The sequence below is a fragment of the Budorcas taxicolor genome, chromosome 6 (assembly GCF_023091745.1).
Source record: "Budorcas taxicolor isolate Tak-1 chromosome 6, Takin1.1, whole genome shotgun sequence".
Taxonomy (NCBI): Eukaryota; Metazoa; Chordata; class Mammalia; order Artiodactyla; family Bovidae; genus Budorcas; species Budorcas taxicolor.
In genome coordinates, this window is record NC_068915.1 from 44,203,514 (window position 1) to 44,223,321 (window position 19,808).

Here is a 19,808-nt window from a genome sequence, read left to right on the forward strand (position 1 = left end):
TTGCTCAGTCGTGTCCCACTCATAGCGACGCCATGGACTGCAGCCCACCAGGCTCCTCCATCCACGGGATTTTCCAGGCAAGAGTACTGGAGTGGGGTGCCATTGCCTTCTCCTCTAAGCAGTTGAGTGGCACAAAATTCTCAAGTAATTCAGCAACTGCTAACCACACTGTCACTATTACACTGTTTAGTCAGCAATTGTACTTCAGTGACTTTCTTCTCTTGATATGTGCTTAGGTTACCAAGAGAAATCCGAGAGCCTGCTAATGCAGAATACATCTAGTGCAAAATGTTTTCTATCCACCCTCTACTTTCTTAAAGCTGACCTTAGCCTTGAGGTCTTGATAAATGTTCCCTGGTTTAAAGCTCGATTCAAAATCAGATGGAGGGAGTTTCCCAGGTACTTGCACATTAACATTTGCAGTTCAGGTTTGTTTGTTTGTTTGTTTCCAGACAAACAACATCCTTTCAAAGAGTTCCTCTGGTACCATATTCACTCGACCTACCTGATTTAGAGCTGTCCCTGGTACCATTTTGGTGGCAATGGGGCTCAGCGATCGCTAATACACACACATACTCACTGCTGACATTTAAAAACATTCCTAACAGTTTGTGTGAGTACATGGTAAACAGATGCTATGGGATTTTTACCCATTATCAGTCATCTCTGAAGACTGTAGTCAAGTGACAGGTTTTTGAGACTTTTCAGTCTAAGAGCAAGAGATTTATTTTTAATAGAATATTGATATTACGGTACAAAATGGCATTTGATGTTTATCCCCCGACCCTTGCTTTTAGCAATGCAGTTCAGCTTGGTGGGTTATTTTGAAGGACTAGCACCCTCCATTCTATCCATTACTCTGTTCTTTTTCCCTTGGTGGGGGGAAAGTAACAGACTTTTATGAACTCTCTGATTAAAGTACCTCCATCTGAATGCAGATTAAAAGTTCCAACACCTGAGAGCTCAAAACCAATGAATATTTATACTGAAAACCAGCAGATGAATACACTCTAAATCTTCAAATGCAAGTCTAGTCATGGGTTTTATCTTATTTTAGGACTTACTTTTTATTAAAATGAACTCTTGCATATTTACACTACAGAAATAAATGTTATTTGCAAGCACAATACAGTGGAGACCTTACAAATGCATTGCCTCTAGGGAAGGCAGTTTCGTGCCTCAAGCAGATTTTTATTTCTTTACCAGGTCTTCGTTGAAGAGGGGTTTCATTATATATGATTGGCCTAATTGGGAAACCCGAAAACCTACTCACCGTGGGGAGATTATTCATTTTGTCGCCAAGAAATTGTGAGTCCCTCTGTAAATGGGGAGTTTCATTGACTTAACAATTTTCCTCCTTTCATTGGAAACTTCATTCTGGACTACTTCTCTAGCAAGTAGAGATTGCTTAAACAAGCAAAAGGAACATTATTTCAGAAACAAGTTTACCTGCCTTCTCTGTGAAGTGGCCTAACATATTTTGTCTTGAGGCATATCCTTATATCATTATATGTCTTTTCAGAATACAATTGGAGTGAACACTGGCTTTCCGGACTTCTAGCTCTAAGGAGCAGTCTGGGTTGCACGGTTAGGCCAAAGTTTGGTAACGCAAGAACCAGAGGCTGTCTGCTAAGTTTATGCAGTTAACACAAATGAAAGTAATCATTGCCATCTACCAACATCACAGAATAACTAACTGAATCCAAATACATACAAAAATGATTATTTCAATGATAAGAGAAATCTTCTGTCTTAACATAACTAAGCTAGAGGTGACAAATAAACCCATTCCTTCCCCAAATCCCCTGGCAACCTCTTGCTGTTCATTAAAGTGCAACAAACCCCACATGAAAAGTCAAGTGGGGTTATCAGAATTTGGGAAAATACAAATTTTGATTGAACCCACCATGCATCTTGAGACTTCTATGCCCTCACAGTATTGAGAATATAGAATGTGCAAATTTGCCATCATGTTCCTAAACTTATTTCTTCTTTTTCATAAAGTAAGCTTCAAGATAAATGTTTACAAATCAACCCAGTCATCATTTCTTCATTTTAATGCTTAAACGCTTCATTTTGATTGCTGCCTTTTTGACATTTCACCAAGGAAATATGTTTGCGTGTTCGCAATGCCATTGAATCAGCAATTAGATCTCCATATTCCAGATGTCATCAGAGTTTTCAATGCATCTCCCAATAAAATTTATTTCTGAACTTTGAAAAAAACAAACAAATGTACTTTGTATAAATTAAACACATTATCCTTATTTTTCCAATCGCTACATTTAACATAGCAAGGGATTCTGAATTTATGAATTCAAGAATTTCAGATCATCCTATAATAATATTTTTCTTGCAATGAATACAATTTTGGATTATTTATGACACTGGCTTAGGTATCTTGATTAACTAATCCCCCCCACCCTCCGTGGTGGAATGAGAGACATGGAGACAAATCTGTGCCATTAGCAGCACATTGCACTCTCCATCCTCATGAGTCTCTCTTGAGCCTTGGCACTCTGGCTGGAGCAGGAAATTTATCGTCAAAAGTGGACAAAGAAAAATGTAATTCTGGTCTCATTTGTGCCTTCATTAAGATTTTTTAACTTCTCGACTCCCTTCTGGCAGACCTTGCATTGCTCTCATTCTCTTTTAGCTCACAGGGCTAGCTCAGAAGTACTCTTTCTATGACTCCTTAGTCCTCATGTGTCACAGGAGAGCAATCCAGTGCCAAACTTTTCCTCTCTCTTTGGTGAACTGAATATACAGCTTCCTAGCTCTTTGCAATAGACTCTAATTGACTCTTAAAGAAAAAATAGAATAAACTAAAATGACTATACATCATGCAATTCCAGAACATTTAAATAGCAGGGCAGAAGAAGCCATCGTGGGTGACTTCAGATATAGCTGTGTCAGGGAGAAACGAGTTTTCTCCAGGACTCTGTTCACCTGGACAGTGGAGCCTGGCGGGCTATGGTCTATGGGGTCACAAAGAGCCAGAAATGACTGAGCAACTAACACATACACATACTGTTCACCTGAAATGGAAATATGAGATCTTCATCTTCATAAATGGAAGAGCATGACTAAGTGAGTAGAGAAATCCTTCCCTTTGACCCACATTGCAGGGCACACCTATCACCATGGAGGACTCTAGCAGATGGCAGAATTTCTACTCCTTCCATTATTCCTGAGACAACTCATTGGTATTTTCTCCTTTAATAAGAAAAATGGCACAATCCAGTGCTCCTTCTGATGGAAGGATTTTGCTCGGTATTTACTCAGTTCCAAAGGGTAACACTAGACAAGCCTGACTCCCTGTTCTCCTCTCATCTGTAAAATGTTTTGCAGATGTCTCCATCTAGCCCATCCCACCTCCTGAAAAATGCGCCTGAGCAAAAACTCATCTGTTGGTAATAGAACTGAAAAATGCCTCATTCCAGCTAGAAGTGGTACGCGAGCTGCTACTGCTCGAGCAAATTTATTTTGCCTTTCAAGGGTTTAATTGCACACAACATGGTGCAGTTTTGATTAATCCTTCAGAATTTAATATATACTCTGGAGGGGTCAATATGTTGATTCTTCATGCATCGCTATCATGGGAGTAACTGAAACGCGTTTAAACACCACAGGAGATACACTTCTCGAACTTACCTGGTCCTGCCAAGGGTAAAAAGTGCTCATTAATGACTCAGTCCAGCGGGGGGAGCCAGCAGAGGGGATGCTTCCTCTCTGACACTATTTCTGGTTTGCTTGGCAGGCACATTTCCCTTGGGGAGGTCCCAGGTGAGACCACACTGGAATCTTCCAGGCTTATGCCCTGATTATTTTAATGAGAAAGCAGCATCAAAATATTGGCACCTTGCATTCAGCCAACATATGGAGCTACTGTACAGGCATTTAATTGAACTCTTTCAAGATTATGAAGGGTAGAGCCAATCAGGTCGATGAGTGTTTATTCTGTGAACTTGGGCTCTGAAGAGGTGATGTACAGGTAATAACAAGTCCATTTGCTATTTTCATAGAGAATCATCGTTTCAAATTTTAGATTCCAGATTCCTGTAGTTAGATTTCTGATGAAGTACATGGGAAGTCTAAGATTTGCAGTGTTTTAGTAAACATGTGGACGGGTATCATAAGATCTTATGGTTTGTGTGTAACACAGACTCTAAGTTACCAACCCTCTCCAGAAAGTCAGAACCAGAGCTGAAGAACCATAAGAAAAGTGCAATGGAAATGCTGCATTTATGAAGTCATTGTACCAATTATCTTGGGGAAAGCAGAGAAGCAAAACAGAGCACAAAGTGTAGAACCCAAGAAGGACTCTAAGTTGGGGTCTGCTTCTCTCTGTATAATGTTAGAGAGCCTTTTCCAGCCTGTTTCTCACCTAAAAATTGTAATGTTGAACTGATGCACAGAGGCCGTATTATGGCTGCATTGTGTCCCACCTCCAAATTCTTATGTTGAAGTCCTAATCCCCGGGACCTCAGAATGGGTCTGTATTTGAAGATAAAACCTATAAGGAGGTTATTAAGGTAAAATGAAGATAGATGGGTGGATCCTAATATTAAATTATGGTATTCTTATAATAAGAGAATTAGACACGGATCCACACAGAGGAATGACCGTGTGAAAACAAAGGGAGAAGAGAGCCATCTGTAAGCCAAAGAGAGAGGCCTCTGAATGAACCCTACCAATACTTGGATCTTGGACTTCTAATTTCCAGAACTGTGAGAACAAAAGTTTCTGTTATTTAAGCCAGCCAACCTGTGATATTTTGTTATGGCGGCCCAAGCAAACTCATACAAGGTGTTCTAATCCTCCAGTGCAGTCAGATACACTAGAGCTCAGCATGGCACATGCCTTCAGAGAATGGAAGCTCTAGTTCCAGCCTCCCCAGTCCCATCACACAAATGCACAACTAGAAACAGATCAATTAGGATGAGTTGCCTCAATGTGATAAGAGGAAGGAAGGAAGGAGGAAAGTCACCTTCTGGATTTCAGAGGCTCAGCTCACGGTGCATGCCTCATCTACTGAACCATTCTGCCTCCCACAAGAAATGGAAGTACAGTGGGTATAGGGAAACACATCAAACAAAAGCCCTAGATGACATTCCTGGCTTCTAGCCAAGGGCAGATTCATATCTCGATGTAGCTTCCAATATTTCTAAGCCACAAACAAGGGGTCAGCAGGAGATCACTGTGTACAAGTAAGCAGCTTTTTCAAAAATCCCTGTTCCATAGTGTTATCCAAACAATCAAGCAAGGTCTAAACCATTTTTTCTCCTCCTATACAGACAAAACTATCTGACAAGCCTATGATGAAATTAACCCAATTCCTAGTTGCCAGCCCCTCAAAAATCCGTCTCCCATGATGCTAAAAAATTTTCCAGGCTTATTCATAGACTGTCATGCAAGAATTTGAAGAGCTTCATGCCAAAGAGAAAACCAGGGCCCCAAAAGGCCAGGGTTATTGTGGAACCCAAGTTTCCGAGTATAAACTCCCTATACCCATGGTTGGTGTGCTCACAAGATTAAACCAGTTATGAGACATTTAAAAGTTAGAACAACAAACGTCCTGCCAGGTTTTCAGTGAAACTGTAGTCAGACAGGGCTACCTAGTCATGTGTGCCCCTCTTAATCTCCCCTGGGGGTCAGGTAACTCACCCAGGACCTGAGAAATATGCATATCCACCCACAGCCTGTTCCAAGTCGGTTTCGCTAGTTGAGTTAGGTCTCTGTCAAACTCCAATTCTTGGCAGTTTCGAGAAGCAGAACCAAAGGGAAAATTGGATGCAGTCCAACTGCAGTGAAATTAGAAGCTGCCTTAGATACACCAGGGTATACAGAGCAGGGACTTGTTTACTCAACATATAAGTTAAGGTCAACAAGGGAAGGAATGCTTCCTGTTCACAAATCCTGATGGGCTGTTTGTTTAGGGACCTCTGGTTGTTCCCGGTGAAATCCCAAAGAATGTGCCTGGGAATAACCAGCTTAGTTACATGAAATGCATTCTCTTCTGCAAATCACTGAAGTCTTACCCAGTCTAATAGCATTCAGTTCCTGTTTGTTCTCACTAAAAAACAAAAGGGTAGAATTATCTCTCCTCTTAGAACAGCCAAGACCTTTGACCATTCAAATGGTCAGCTCTCCCTTTAGCCTGCTGACTCAATTCAATTGGAAGAAAATTTCATCAGGAGAAATCTGTGTGAATGCAAAGATCCTAGTATGGGCATATAAATACATTTCACCTTGCCTGGAAACACATCTGTTACTGTCTATTAAGCTAGAATATTGATTTTCAGACTTGCTCTTTTAAATTACAAGGCACACTGTGGCCTCTATCCAGCACCTCTTAACTTCTGTGTTTTGGGCTCTATATTGTGATCTACCAAGAGAAGCTTCTTTCCATTAGCAATATTTCCTCATAAACTCCATGGAGTTCTCCGCTACAGTTTTTCTTCCTTTGAATCAATGGTGGATGCAAAGTGGGTTAAGCTATTTCAAAAGATGTGAGTTACTAAATTGCTTTTCTCTATCATCAGAAACTTTTAATTACATGTGTTTACTAGAAAATTTTTGGTAGATGGTTATTTAAAAAAATCAACTGACATTAATGACTCTAAGTGTGAAATACAGATTGAGTAAACACTGCTTTCTTTTTTTCACAGAGTATAAGTGGAGAGAAAAATAGACTTTTGCTATTAATTGATGCAGTTCCACCCAAATGATCCTGTTGAGTGAGAAATAAACACAGTCCTAACATAATGATAATTGCTTGCGGTCACCCTGACTTGTTTTCTGTGCTTATGGCCCTGAGGATACCTGAGGATTCTTGGTGGTGTATGAGAGGATCTTGTGCATGCCTCACACGAGGGTACCGGTCCTTCCCTCTCACATATTAATATGAATTTGAGCAAAAGCATCAGGCAAATTGAACAGTCAATGACTCATTTGTGAGCTTAAATGCTGGAAATGAGCACACCTAAAAGGGGGCATGTAAAACTGATCCGTTAAGGCTCAATGATTCACAGGATTAAACCTGAAAGGTAACACCTTTGAAGTAAGTTCATCTGTAAACCCAACTGGAAACCTCTCCAAAAAAACAAACAAAACCAGAGTTCCTTCCCAGTGGAGGATGGGGAAGAGCTGGGGTATTCTCCAGGTACCAAGCAGAGATAGACCTGTCTTGTGCCCCTTCACTCCAGAGGTCAGGAGGAAAGCACCACTCAGCCAGGAGCCAAACACTGCCTGAGATGCTTGCCTGCCACCTGGCTGTGCAAGACACTAGACCAGAAAGTCATGAGTGAGAGGATGATTTGCCCTCAGCCTGGCACCAAAGATAAACACTACGGAGGAGGACAGGACTGGAAATAAATCCAACAGGCATGCCATCCTCAGATGCAAAGGACGAGCTCAGAGATAAAGGTGGGGACAGGTAGCGATAAACCTGAGTCACATTCAGGAAGGCATCCATCTTGGGTCACCTATCTGATCATCGGCCCTGTAATCACATTGCCTGGAGACAGGGACAGGAATTTCTTTTGTTCACAACAATGCTAAGGATCTGTGATTTCTTGGCCTAATCTTTGGACAATGCTGCACTGGAAACTTTCTGAAAATAGCACGCTTCTCAAATGTATGTATCACCAGGAGAGAACTGAGATAATACACTCTGCCCTAACTTAGTCACATACTATGAATGGCTCTAGAAATTCCTAAAAGGAATGTCAGGACTTGGTTTTAAGCGATGTTGAATTATATGCCAATGACCTAAAAATAGGATTCTGCTGACAAAAAGGGAGACAAAGAGAGGTGAATTTCTTTCTTTGTGTTCACGTACCCGAGAGAAGCGTGACTTAGGATTCATTCAGACCACACAGTTCCTGACGAACAGACTTATCATCAAAAACCACTGAACAACACCAGCTCTTTCAGGCTAGTAGGAGACATTGCCACCTCCCATCCCACCTAGAACTGCACCCCCGCAAAAAGCAAAGATAGGTAGTCCCATTCAAAATGATGAAGGGCATTCTTGGAAACACAGATTTATCTGTTTTTCTTCTCCTCTGAACCATATGGAATGATTCTCCAGATCACAAAACAACCTATAGGAGCTGGGAGAACTCTAGGGGAGGCTAATCCCTAAACACAGGCTTCAAATAGTCATTAGAGGTACCAGAAGATGCTGAGCCAGGATCCTCAGAGCAATGAATTAGGGAGAGAAGTGGGGAAATGAGGAGCAGGCAAAGCCCTGTACACCACAAGAATTTCAGCCAAACTCTGACCAAATGCCTTCTGTGGTTCACAAGATGGCAGACACATTGACAAGACCCAGAAAGCAAGATGGTCAGGCCACCTGGCTTCTGAGTCACACATTCGGTCCCATGCCTATCCTGAGCTTGCCTGCCACTCAAGGAACACCTTGCTAGAAGCATCTACACACTGCTGATGCTAGAAGTCATCAGCAGTTATGAAGTCCTTCCAACATCTTCAGTGTCGTCTGTGTGCTCAAGTATTACTGGGCTAATAGAGTTTGAACCCAGATCTGGGTTCTACTAACCAGCTATGCCAAATTATGCACTTCTCAAAGGAACCAGGAGGGCCTCCAAGCAAAGAAGACAGAGGTAGAGAACATGGACTCCAAGGATTTATTTTATTACGCAAAATAAGGAGGCCCTGGGGGGAAATGGTGTATGTGTTCCTCCTTCCAATACAGAGACTTTCTTATTACCAGCTATCATCTCAAACTGACCACTGAGGCATCAAAAATTCAAATGAGAGATGGGCTGGTAAGGAAAGTTGTTTGTTTTTATGGTGTATCTTACTTGCTTAGAGGCAAAATCTGTCGCTGCATTTGGACTCCTGAGATGGGCTGCAGCTCTTGCTTCAGGATCTAAAGATGTGACCATCTGAAGCAAAGAAAGAAACACTCAGTTTCCTCCAGTGAAAATAAGACATTGCAAGTTGATAAATTCTAAGAACCAGGAGAAAGGGGCCACACTTCTAATCAGTGCACAAAATCTGCTACCAAACAATGGCTTAAAAACCATGGCATCATGCTAAAAATGATCACCCATAGATGAAGTTTATGACCCTTTCCTGAGAAGCTCAAAGAACTTTTTCACTTTCATAGTATTATTCTGTTATAAGAGGGTCAGCATGTAGTGCTACACCCACTAAAAAATTAAGTCATGGCTCACACAGGCTAACCACCTAAAATAACAGTGTTGAGATGTAAATTGTTCAGCAAATGTTTATTAAGACCAACCACAATGAAGTATTCCAGGCACTGTGCTAGGCACTAAGGACTCAGCTTAAAAGAAAATAAGCAAAATCCCCTGCTCTCATGGAGCTTATATTTTGAGAGGTAGAAATGGAACACTAAGGAATAAGCAAGCAAAATCTTTATTGTCAGACAGTGATAAATACCATGGAGATAAACAAAGCAAGGCAAAGAGAAAGAAATGTGTTAGGGTTACAATTTAAAAGAGGGAGAGAGCAGTCAGAGCAGCTCTCATAGAGATGATGGTTGAACAAGACCTAAAGGAGATGAGAGCATTCATCATATAGATATTTTAAGAGCTTTCTAGACAGATGAGGTAGAATGGGCAAAGACCCTGAGGTAGCAAAGAGATCTGTTTAATAACTAAAAGTATAAATGAAGATCATGGCATCTGGTCCCATCACTTCATGGGAAATAGATGGGGAAACAGTGGAAACAGTGTCAGACTTTATTTTGGGGGGCTCCAAAATCACTGCAGATGGTGACTGCAGCCATGAAATTAAAAGACGCTTACCCCTTGGAAGGAAAGTTATGACCAACCTAGATAGCATATTCAAAAGCAGAGACATTACTTTGCTAACAAAGGTCCGTCTAGTTAAGGCTATGGTTTTTCCAGTAGTCATGTATGGATGTGAGAGTTGGACTGTGAAGAAGGCTGAGCACCCAAGAATTGATGCTTTTGAACTATGGTGTTGGAAAAGACTCTTGAGAGTCCCTTGGACTGCAAGGAGATCCAACCAGTCCATTCTGAAGGAGATCAGCCCTAGGTTTCTTTGGAAGGAATGATGCTAAAGCTGAAACTCCAGTACTTTGGCCACCTCATGTGAAGAGTTGACTCACTGGAAAAGACTCTGATGCTGGGAAGGATTGAGGGCAGGAGGAGAAGGGGACGACCGAGGATGAGATGGCTGGATGGCATCACAGACTCGATGGACATGAGTCTTAGTGAACTCCGGGAGTTGGTGGACAGGGAGGCCTGGCATGCTGTGATTCATGGGGTCGCAAAGAGTCGGACACGACTGAGCAACTGAACTGAACTGATAGTAAATGAGGATATATAAAGTAGAATAGCATGAGATAGGGTGAATATGAATAGCTTATAAATATATGTATGTACAAAATACATGTATATTACAATGTTGTTATTGTTATTCAGTCATTAACTCATGTCCAATTCTTTGCAGCCCCATTGATTGCAGCATGCCAGCCTCCTCTGTCCTTCATTACTTCTGAGTTTGCTCAAATTCATGTCCATTGAGTTGGTGATGCTTTCTGACCATCTCATCTTCTGCCCTCTTCTCCTTTGCCAGTATCGGGGTCTTTTCCAATGAGTCGGCTCTTCACATCAAGTGGCCAAAGAAGTGGAGCTTCGGCTTCAGCATCAGTTCTTCCAATGAATATCCAGGGTTGGTTTCCTTTAGGACTGACTGGTCTGAGCTCCTTGCCATCCAAGGGACTCTCAAGAGTCTTCTCTAGCACCATAACTCGAAACCATCAATTCTTTGGCACTCAGCCTTCTTCATGGTCTAACTTTCATATCTGTACACAACTACTGTAAAAAACATAGCTTTGACTATATGGACCTTTATTGGTGAAGTGCTTTTTAAAATGCTGTCTAGGTTTGTTATAGCTTTACTTCCAAGGAGCAAGCGTCTTTTATATATATACATATATATGTGTGTGTGTGTGTGTGTGTGTGTGTGTGTATTGTAATGTATACGTATATTTTATTGTTGTTGTTCAGTCGCTAAGTCATGTCCGACTCTTTGTCTTACATAGTTATAGGACTGTGCCACGTATTTTGATCACTCATTTACTGAACATCTATTATATGCAAGCAACTGTGCTACAAATAAGGTTGTAAATAACACAGATGCCGGTTCCTGCTCTTGGGAAGCCTTAAATCAAATTGGAGGCAAAACCAAGATCTCAGAACTCCCATTTGGTACTATAGCAAATTGGGAAAAAGCCAACAATGAATTCCAGGAACCTGGCCCAAGTTTGCCACAAGCTTCAAGAAAAATAGAAGGTAAACTGGTTTTCTTTAAGCACGCTCTTGACTGAACAAGGAGTCTACATGCTTTTCACTTTTTTGCATTCATATGTTCAGTTGGCCCTACTGACCAGAGGCCCTGTGCTGACCAGTACTAAGAGGTAAAGGTGTAGAGGTGGAGGAGTTTCCCCTTAAGGAGCTTGCAGTGTATTTAAGGAGACAGATTACAAAAAATTACAAGTATACAGTGTCCCAGGGAATTCCCTGGTGGTCCAGTGTTTAGAACTCTGCTCTCGCTGCCAAGGGCCTGGATTCAATTCCCTGGTTGGGGAAATAAGATCCCATAAGCTACGTGGTGTGGTCAAAAAACAAAAACAAAAACAAAAAAACTAGCATACAGTGTCCCAAGAAAATGCCTGCACAATTGAGTCACTTGGTAATTAACATGCATGCATGCTAGGTTGCTTCAGTCGTGTCCCAACTCTTTTCGACCGTGTGGTCCATAACCCTCCAGGCTCCTCTGTCCATGGGATTCTCCAGGCAAGAATACTGGAGTGAGTTGCCGTGCCCTTCTCCAGGGGATCTTCCCAACTCAGGGATCAAACCCAAGTCTCTTATGTCTCCTGTATTGGCAGGTAGGTTCTCTAGTACTAGCACCACCTGGGAAGCCCAATGATTAGCATGTAGCAAATAGGATGGATAGATGTTAACTCTTTTGATTACCTTAAAGTCACAAACATTCAAAGCCCTCCCCAGTGCCAGTCATTACAATTCACGACGTTAATTTCAGAAAGGTGTATGTGGTCCAAGAAACCCTCTGGTATAGGAATGTGCAGATCAGGTCTGTGATTAAGACATAGGGAAACATCTGTTTGATAGTTATAATGCTTTAAGGATAACTTTCCAGGGGAATTGGTGCCAAAGGTGACTTTTAAAATAAAATGAGAGTGAATTAGAGTCTTGGAATTACCATAAATAGTCATCCCTGGGTATCCATGGGTTTTTGATTCCAGGAAAACACACACACAGACACACCATGGATGCCAAAATCCAACTGCTCAGATCATTTATTTTAAAAATGACATAGTACAGACAGGCCTCCTTATCTGCAGATTCTGCATTCATGGAAATCTGATGCTGGGTCAGCAGAGCCCCTGGATACAGAAGCTGCGGATATGAAAGGTTGATGGTAGGGATCTGCAAGTTGACACTAGCAGCTATCCAAGAACCCTCCCCATACCACTGCTGGCCTTGGGTGTAAACCAAGGGAAGTCTGCTCCTTGCTTTAGAGGAGTGCAAGGAAGGTAATTCTGAGTTCCCAGAAGAAGGTGAGACCTAGCAGAAGGAGAGTTCTGGGAACAGGCACTTCTCTTCCTCCCCACGGCCCCTCTGGTCTGTCTCCTCTCTCTCTACTTCCTCCCTGGTTATCAGTTTTCCCTTGAACCTTCAGTCACCTCATCCAAACATTAAAAGCACAGAGCCAACCACCCCACAAAGTAGATGCACTGTTCCCACACATGTTAGCCCTCCTCTGATGTTGACATTTGGCAAAATAGCTGAAGTGTTATTTTGTATCTCAGCCAGGGATAAGCATGCTTTCCTGCTCAAGCTCTATGGGGGCAATAAACATGTTTCAGGGTATTTTTACTTTTTGGTCTCTGGATCCTTACCAGCCAGAAATAATTAATACTGTGCATGACACCCCACTTTCCCACTCATCCAAGTGAGTTTGTTTCATGTAAAAGCTAGTATTTGTGGAATATCTATATATATTCATATATATATTTATATAAACTATATACTATATCATTATATATTTATATATTAATATACAATAATATATAGTATTAAATAATATATTAATGTATTCATGTTTCTTTAGAATATACATATACACACACATCTGCCAAGCATTTTGTAAGTATATACATACTTAATGCTCACCATCCCACCTCCACTTTTAGAGGAAGGAGGAAATGAAGTATGTTGCCCAAAGTCCATCAGCTGATACCAGCAGCTCCAGCCAGGCAACTCCATTCTGCACTCATGAGAGCAGCGTGCCTGCCCCATCCTCCCTAGTAGATTATGCTGCTCTTACCACCCCTATCAACAGATAATTGCACAAGGATTCAGCAAGTCCAAGTGTCTTGCCAAGATTACACCTTCAGACCCTTAACTTCCCTGAATCTTCTGCTGTTTTTTTGTTTTGTGTGTGTGTGTGTGAAATTGTGGTCCTCTGAAAAGCCTTATGACCAGAATGGCAGACATCACTTTGGAAAAGCCCAAAACTGTCCTTCCCAGTCTTGGCCATCTCCTGTATAGGGGAGGAGACATTAAAAAATCAACTTACTTACAGGAAAAGAAAGTAATACTACATTCTACATGGGTTTATAAGCACCCAGTATGAGACAGCTAGAGAGAGGAGGATAATTTCAGATGCATAACGAACAAACAGCGAATTTCATAGTGTGGGCCTTGTTTATACTTCTGCCATCAACTTTAATGATGAGCCTATTTATGCTAAACTTCACTACATTATCGGAGTCATTAGTGCCTGTGAGTGAGTGATAATACGCTTGAAACTTCCACAAGTACATGGGGCTTTCTTGGAGCCTACATTTCAGTGCTGAGAGATGCAGGGCCAATGAATGTTTGTGTACGTACACTTAGCACAGCTACTTGGTATTTTGCCCCAGAAAGTAGCTCACTGGCCAAACAAGTTTGAGAATGTGAGTTAGAGAGCTAAACCAATTTATTTAACCTCAAAATCTCTAATACAGTATCAGATGTTAATGTGTCCTCTAAAGCTACATGTCTGCTAAACCTAAATGTAACTTCATGTTACATTTTCTAATACTGACCAAAGAAATCTCCTTCAAAAGAGGGCCTATCTGATTATTAGTCTATTGAAACACTAGTTTAATGGGTGTTGAATCAAAGAACTATAACAAAAGCCAGTGTTTAACTATAATAAAAAATAAACAGAAAATGCATCAGTTCCTCATATAAGCATTATCCAGTATATATCTGGGCCTGGCCAAGTTATCTGCCCTCAGATGCAGGTCTTCCTAAGGATGTATAGGTTACCAAGGATGAACATTTCTGCAAATGTGAAGTTGTAATGGAAAAAGACCTCATAAAATTAAAATCAAAGCCTCCACAAAGACCCTCAAAACTCTGTATGAGAGCTTCCCTACTGTCAATGAGAGCTGGAAGTCTCAAGTTTCCCTTTATTGGACCACAGACACATTTACTCCCTGACTAGCGAAGCACAGCACCATTAGATGCTAAAAGGGGGTACATATTAAACATTCCAATCAGCATTAGCTTTTTCCCCAAAGATGATCCACATTATTAGCAGGAAAGCTATGTGCAACCTCAATGAGGCCTGATAGAAAATCAACACAACAGTCAACCCTGGACCTTAATAGGAGCTCAGAATGGAGCCAGTTGAAATGGGGCACATGGACATTCTCAGCCAACAGAACATAGCACCTTCTGAGAGTGTTCTCACATCAGAGAGTCCCTCCAACCACCTTATGTGAGGGCACAGTCCCAGTAGCTCTCTGGTCCATCTCCCGGTCGTTTTCTACAGCACTTATTGCCTAACATCATCTTATCATTTTTCTTTCTGATTGCCTGTGTCCTCCTACTACATTATATGTTTCATGTGAAGTTGGGGACATATCTGTCACCTACATCACCATAGCCCTTGTGGAAAAATACCTGCCAAGGAGAAATCAATCAAGAAATACCTTCTGCACACTGAATTAATGTTCTGCTTTCAGGAAATCTTGATCGGGAACCAGATCCCCTGCCTTGGGGAGTGACAGTCCTGGGTTTTAACTTCCTGTGCTACCTTGACACAAATGGCATGTCTCCTTACACTCCTATCGGCTCCAACCTAACCCAGGGCAAAGAAGGCAAGGAAAAATGAGGGCAGGGTGAAGAAGGCAGAGTCCTGGTGTAGAGATGACATCACGGTGTTCTGGGGCTTAAACTCTATCCAGAAGGTCCAGGGCTTCAAGACAGACTCAATGGTAAGCTGCCCCATGAGAAAGGAGCTCTTTCCTAGCTTCCTATATCAGAGCAGACAATCCCTAGCATTTGTACCAGCCCTCTAGCCACAAGGAGCCTTTTACAGCCTTTAAACATTGGAGAGAACCTCTCCAATATTTTATTAGCAGCCCAGCCCACAGCCCTTTCCAAAGAAATCACTTTGAATCATTCAAACACCCTATAAGGTCTGCCCACCCCCTTACCCAGTCTTGGCCACCTGAATAAAGAAAAGGCCACAAGGTCACAGCCAGCCAACCCGCTGACTAAGAGACCATCAAACTTCCCTGTGTTGTCCATAGTTAGGAAACTTGCAAAGCCAGGCCCCACCCTTGAAGACCTGAAAAGAGATGCTCTCTACTCCTAGCAGGCGCCTAACTCCAGCTCACCTGAGGTCTGACCAGTCTTCACTTCCCGTGAGTTTGCTCCCTACCAATCCTCACACACCCTCTCGTACTTCAGGTAGCCCAGGTGGCCTTTCTGACCTCACAATCAGATCTTGGTTGGAATACCTGCTTTGGGTCTAAGATGCATCTGCTCTCTTGTTCCTTTATCTGTGTTCTCAGGGATATCCCCATAAATTTTGTTTCCTACCCTTACTTTATGTCCCTGCTCTTTTCATTAATTTATTTTGCTAGAGTTGACTTACGTTGTTGGGTTAATTTCTACTATACAGCGAAGTGACGCAGTTATATGTATAACTGGTTGCTTATCCATTTTATATGTCACAGTTTGCATCTGCTAATTCCAAACTCCTAACCTATCTCTACCTCACTCTCCCTCACTCTTCAGTTCAGTTCAGTTCAATTCAGTTCAGTCGCTCAGTCGTGTCTGACTCTTTGCAACCCCATGAATTGCAGCACGCCAGGCCTCCCTGTCCATTACCAACTCCCGGAGTTCACTCAGACTCGTGTCCATCAAGTCAGTGATGCCATCCAGCCATCTCATCCTCGGTCGTCCCCTTCTCCTCCTGCCCCCAATCCCTCCCAGCATCAGGGTCTTTTCCAATGAGTCAACTCTTCGCATGAGGTGGCCAAAGTATTGGAGTTTCAGCTTCAGCATCATTCCTTCCAAAGAAATCCCAGGGCTGATCTCCCTCAGAATGGACTGGTTGGATCTCCTTGCAGTCCAAGGGACTCTCAAGAGTCTTCTCCAACACCATAGTTCAAAAGCATCAATTCTTCAGCGCTCAGCCTTCTTCACAGTCCAACTCTCACATCCATACATGACCACTGGAAAAACCATAGCCTTGACTAGACAGACCTTTGTTGGCAAAATAATGTTTCTGCTTTTCAATATGCTATCTAGGTTGGTCATAACTTTTCTTCCAAGGAGTAAGCGTCTTTTAATTTCATGGGTGCAGTCACCATCTGCAGTGATTTTAGAGCCCCCAAAAATAAAGTCTGACACTGTTTCTACTGTTTCCCCATCTATTTCCCAAGAAGTGATGGGACCGGATGCCATGATCTTCATTTTCTGAATGTTGAGCTTTAAGCCAACTTTTTCACTCTCCACTTTTACTTTCATCAAGAGGCTTTTGAGTTCCTCTTCACTTTCTGCCATAAGGGTGGTGTCATCTGCACATCTGAGGTTATTGATATTTCTCCCGGCAATCTTGATTCCAGCTTGTGCTTCTTCCAGACCAGTGCTTCTCATGATGGACTCTGCATATAAGCAACCACAATTCTCTTCTCTAGGTCTGTGAGTATGTCTGTTTCATAAATAAGTTCATTTGTGTCATACCTTAGATTCTACATATAAGTGATATCACATGGAATTTGTCTCTTTCTGATTCACTTCACTTAGTATGATAATCTCTAGCTCTACCCATGTTGAAACTAATGTCATTATTTCATTCTTTTTTGTAGCTGAGTAATACTCTACCGTATATATGTATGCATACATACACACACACAAATGGACTTCCCTGGTGGCTCAGAGGGTAAAGAGCCTCCCTGCAATGCAGGAGACCTGGGTTGGGAAGATCCCCTGAAGGAGGGCATGGCAATCCACTCTAGTATTCTTATCTGGAGAATCCCCATGGACAGAGGAGTCTGGTGGACTACATACAGTACATGGGGTCACAAAGTCGGACACAAGTGAGCAACCAATCACACAGCGTGTATATACATCACATCTTCTTTATCCATTCATCTATTGATGGATACTTAGGTTATTTCCATGTCCCTGCTATTATAAATAGTGCTGCTACGAACATTAGGCTGCATATATCTTTTCAAATTAGGTTTTCACCTTCTCTGGATATATGTCCAGAAGTGAAATTGCTGGATCATACGGCAGGTCTATTTTCAGACTTTTAAGGAACCTCCATAGTATTTTCCAGAGTAGCTGTACCAACTTGCATTCCCGCCAACAGTGCAGGAGGCTTCCTTTTTCTTCACATCCTCTCCAGCATTTATTTCCTACCTTCTCTTTACAATCTATAAACTCTACTAGAAGGATTCCTCCCCATTACAAACTCGGGCATGATCTGTGACTTCACGTGGAATCCACCGAAAGTATTCTCCTGTGCGTTGAGCATCCACTTTGTGTTTGTCAGGTTCTGGCAGCATGAAGAGGAGGAAGACAGAGCTCCGGGAGAAGCTCCTAGCAGGATAAAAAGGAACCAACATGTCAACATAAGCTGCTTCACACAGTGTGAAGAGCTAAACAAAGCGACACCAAAGCTGAGAGCCCTGAGATCGCTTGTGTAGGTTCAGGGTCAGAACTGGCGCCTCTGTGTCTGTAATGAATCCCATGTTCAAATAGGGCAAGGCTGGGGAAAGGCTTGGATGCTCGTCATATCAAAGCTAAAACTATATGCACAACACAGAAAGCAATGCACTTAGAAACGCTGCTGTCATCCAGACATGGACACGATCCATGTTTGTCAAGAGAGATGAAAAATTCCTCCTCTCCGTAAGTAAGGGCACAAACAGGATCTCAGATAACCTGTTAATGAAACAAGACTCAATGCAATGTGAACAGATGTGCTTGATTTATCAGTCAAAACTCTCACATGCTTATTGGCACCAAAGGTTGTATTCAAATCACACTGTGTCCCACATTTCATCTCTGAACGGTCTTCCCCTTCATTATGCCAATTAAAATTATTATCTCACTATCTTTAAATGAGGAAGCACACTTGAATGAATGACAAAAATAAAACTGTCACAATACAAAGACAATGCTCACAACTGCGTGTATTAAAGGATAAAATAGTCCTGATCAAGAGTTTCTGTATGAGTATACTTACCGGAGAAGGCATTGGCACCCCACTCCAGTATTCTTCCCTGGAAAATCCCATGGACAGAGGAGCCTGGTGGGCTGCAGTCCATGGGGTCGCTAAGAGTCGGACACGACTGAGCGACTTCACTTTCACTTTTCACTTTCATGCATTGGAGAAGGAAATGGCAACCCACTCCAGTGCTCTTGCCTGGAGAATCCCAGGGACAGAGGAGCCTGGTGGGCTTCCATCTATGAGGTCACACAGAGTCGGACACGACTGATGTGACTTAGCAGCATAGTTATTATTAGTGCCATGCACCTCACATGGTAAATCAAGAATAATGAAGATATGCCACCTGTACTGAGTTCCATAATTCATTATTTGCTCCTAAAGCCAATATTTCTAAAAAGAAAAACCAAGGTAAGCAGTATTAATGAGTTGTTGGATTTATAACTTTTAAGAAGATTTTAATATCTAGCATCTTTTATGACAATCTTCTAATTAAAAAAAAATAATTTAGCAGTGAAAAGACAGAATCCGGCTCTAGAGAATTAGGATGGGGTTAAAGCAAAAAGGTTTATTGGTTACCATTTGTATGACTAATTTGCTTTGTTCATTTAGGGAATCAATTTGTTGCCATTGAAGGCTTGGGTTTCCTATATTTTACAATTTACACACATTTCCTGATGTGAAAGAGCTATGTAGTTTGTAGGAGTTCAGAGAAGTTATCCTCTAATGGTCCAGTGGTTTTTCCCTAGGGGCTCAGATGATAAAGAATCTGCCCACAACGCAGGAGACCCCAATTCAATCCCTGGGTTGGGAAGATCCCCTGGAGAAGGGAATGGCTACCCATTCCAGTATTCTTGCCTGGGAAATCCCACAGACAGAGGAGCCTGGTGGGCCACAATCCATAGGGTCACAAAGAGTCAGATACAACTGAAGCAACTTAGCATGCATGCAATGGTCCAATAGACACAGGTGTTCTTAAAACGCACTTGCAAGTAGAATGGAAATGCCACCATGCCTACCATCCTCCATAAATGGGAAAAAATCCTGAGCAATGTGGAAGCTTCGTTCAGCAGATGTATATATGTGTGTGTGTGTGTCCTAGTACAATAAACCAATGTGAAATAACAAATTAAGAGGGCCCTTCCTAGCCTGGACTATTTTCATCTCAATCTAATTTTTCCCTAACTTACAGCAAACCCCATGGGAAAAGCTGAAATTCATTGATTTGGAACAGG